This window comes from Athene cunicularia (assembly GCF_003259725.1).
Source record: "Athene cunicularia isolate RWA chromosome 2 unlocalized genomic scaffold, athCun1 chr2_part1, whole genome shotgun sequence".
Classification (NCBI taxonomy): domain Eukaryota; kingdom Metazoa; phylum Chordata; class Aves; order Strigiformes; family Strigidae; genus Athene; species Athene cunicularia.
The window spans coordinates 37358997-37361659 of record NW_020799095.1 but is presented as its reverse complement, the minus strand read 5'-3'; the positions used below and the strand labels follow the sequence as shown (position 1 = coordinate 37361659).

At 40.7% G+C, this 2663-nt stretch overlaps 1 long non-coding RNA gene across 1 annotated transcript in view; it reads right to left on the bottom strand.

Moving 5' to 3' along the window:
* Positions 1–1886: 1886 nt before the first annotated feature.
* LOC113476809 overlaps positions 1887–2663 on the bottom strand; it is a 2501-nt gene continuing 1724 nt past the window's right edge. The window contains exon 3 of the long non-coding RNA XR_003397788.1: positions 1887–2506. This is a non-coding gene — a long non-coding RNA (uncharacterized LOC113476809). The remainder of the gene's footprint in view (positions 2507–2663) is intronic.

Below are 2663 nucleotides of genomic sequence, written 5' to 3'. Positions count from 1 at the left end.
GGGGGGGGGGGGGGGGGGCTGCGCACCGGTGGGACAGGAGCCTCCCCAGCAGCCCTGCCAAATCCCGGCGGTGGGGAGAGAAAGGAAAAGCAGGGAAGAGAGAGCAAGCCAATGAATAATAGATTACTAAAATCTAACCATCTAGAAAGCGCATACACAGGAGAGGGAAAGAGTGCATAATTCATCTGTAATTGCTCGGGGGGGCAATTTTAAATAAAGAAGAGAGAAATGTTGCACATTCCCTTTGTTTCTTTTTTAAGTTTTCCAGCGATGGAAATGTAGTTTCGTTCACACACCTTGGCCTTAGGGCTCAAAGGTGACCCAGCTACAGTCCTGGCGTCTGTCAGGTGATGTGGCTGGTCACACACGAGATGCCAAGGCGTGACTGAAGCATGACCTAAAAAATGACTGACTGTTGCCTGTAATACTGCAGGCAAAAAGTGGTGAACGTAGAGGATGCACCTGTAAAAAGACAGGGACAAAATCCTGGTACTATCTTGTTGATGACTATTTCATAGCTCCTGAAAATACTCCAGAGGAATTTCTATTTTGTGATTCACCGTTAATCATCCTGCTCACTTTGCAAACCATCAAATTTATGTGGTTAGCTTTTGACACAGCAACTGGAAACCTGTTTATCTTTCTTGTGTTTCTCCAGAATAAACAAGGGAACAGGAGAGAACGACACAGGCTGGCTAACCTGGAGTCTATAAAGGATGTTTCCTTGGGAATTGAGCATGGTTTTGTCTAGAGTTGATGATTTTATGTGATAAACTTACCTTCTGCATTTGTCAAGATTAAACACCTCAAAATTCTGATTGGCATTATGAAAAGCAACATAAATATAGACCCATACTCTCAGCTCAGAGATTTGCTTGTGCCAACATCCCATCCCTGAAAATCAAGCTCTTTTGGAGGAATAGCAAATGAGACAACATGCTCTGATTTCCTATTCACTGGGGGGAGGTACAAAAGGCTGGTCTATGCTGCAAAACCTGAGCATTTATAACTGTCGCTGTTTCACGGCTACCTGCGTAAAGCTCCTTTTGTTTTCTCATCTAGCTACACTCTTGGCCTCAGTGAAAGACTTTGGCAACAATTCCATGCTCTAGTTTGTATGAAAACCTTTCTCAGTTTCTACTTTGTAACATTTCAATATAACTGAATGTTACCTTCTTTTTTTCTTTTCTTTTGATGAAAGAGCGACTTAGAAACTTTTGATCTGCTTTCTCCTTACCATGATGTTTTATTTTTCCTCATGATGTTTCCTTGTACTGGTCTCTTCCAAAGAAAAATTTTTCAACCTCTTCAAAAAAGGCATAGTAAAGTGGGAAGAATAGGTAAAATGCCCACTCATAAAACATGCTGAAAAATACTGAGGTAGTCCTACAAGAAAAGGTAATTCTTCCTTTTTTATGTCTCCCTTGCCCTCTTCCTAAGAAGCAAATTAAAAGGTCTGAGGAAGATAATTGTTTTTTGTGGGTATGTGATTGAGATCCTAATAATAATAATGTAATTTGAAGAGCAATAGTTGAAGGCCTATATCTGCTAAAAATTAGTAACTGCTTATTATTTAAGCACCACTGTATGAACGTACCTGTTTTAACTTCTGCTAGCATGACAGCTTCTCAGCTTCCACAGCAACACCTGTTTCATGCTTATTTTTTAATTACTGTGTGTTCAGCACCTATTGAGACACTGTTTGTGGCATGCATGGAGTATGTGGTCCATATTACCAGCTCTGCATTTATTTTACTACTCAGTTATGACAAAGCTGATGCAGGTAGATGAGATGAGCAGTAGCATATCTTTCAGTGCCAGATGGTCTAGTACAGAAAACTGCAGTCTGAGAGACTGGCTCAGAAGTTAATTGTCTTGTGCTTTATTTTGTGAACGAGACAAGATGCCTACAGATACTGTGTTTCTTTTAATGATAAATTGTGGTTATTAATGTACTAAAAAATTTCCATTAAACAAGAGTAGGTATGGATCATATATTCCCCAGTGAAAAGTAAAATACAGTCTCATTCATTCAAAAACTTCATAGATTTGATCTGAATTCATTTGAACGATGCTGCCTAGGGAGAGCAAAGGAAAAGCAGTGTCACTGTATTCCCATCACGGAGCTGGGGGAGGGGGCTGCCTCTCTTTGAACATTCACTCTTAGCATGAAAGATGCAGGTTCAGTGTCTGCTTGAGGGGATTTAAGACCCCTCCACCACCTCTTTCTTAGTCCTTCATTGGTAACCTCCATGCCATTAAATATTGTGGGGTGCTTGCAATCCTGTTGCTGCTGTTCCATTTAGCATTAATAATTAAATCTTTACTGGCAGAGGTACTGAGCTTCAGATATCTTCCATCCTCGAGGAGGGCTCCAGGCTGAGAAGCATTCATGTCCTTTGTTGAAATGACTGCTCATATATTTTCCACACACCAGAATTGTGCCAGCCAGAGGGACTGAAGGTGGCCCACTTTAGAGTGACTGTCTCATGGTTAGGATGTTAATCTGGAAGAGATGGTAAACATGATTTTAAGTCCAGTTTCTGCTTCATTTGAACTGAACTACAAGGTCTTTGTTTTGCTATGAAAACTCTCACATTTAAATTTGTTTTGATGCAAGTCAGAGCTTGTTTTTAATTTTGGTTCCCCCCCCCCCCTTGCTT